A 352-nucleotide genomic window follows, 5' to 3' on the forward strand; every position below is an offset into this window, starting at 1 on the left:
AAAAGCCGGGCGAAAAAAAAAATATTAGCGACAACGCTAGCAACAATAAGGACAAACGGGGAAGCCGCGCAGAAAACATTTGCACGATCGCAACTTCGCGCGCTGCTAACTTGGGCGCGGAAAGGGAAGACAACAAACGGGGGCTGAGAGGGGGAGAGGGGAATGCCGAGCGCTTCGAGGGGGAGAGGGGAATGCCGAGCGCTTCGAGGGGGAGAGGGAAATGCCGAGCGCTTCGAGGTGCCCATGTGGGGCAACTTCCTCCTCTACGTCATGCGCGCTTCATTTCAAATGTGGGAACGGGATGCAGCCAAATGGGGACCAGCCCAGCCGAGCGAGCAAAATAGAGCAATTT

The sequence above is a fragment of the Plasmodium cynomolgi genome, chromosome 14 (assembly GCF_000321355.1).
Source record: "Plasmodium cynomolgi strain B DNA, chromosome 14, whole genome shotgun sequence".
In the NCBI taxonomy this organism is placed as follows: Eukaryota; Apicomplexa; class Aconoidasida; order Haemosporida; family Plasmodiidae; genus Plasmodium; species Plasmodium cynomolgi.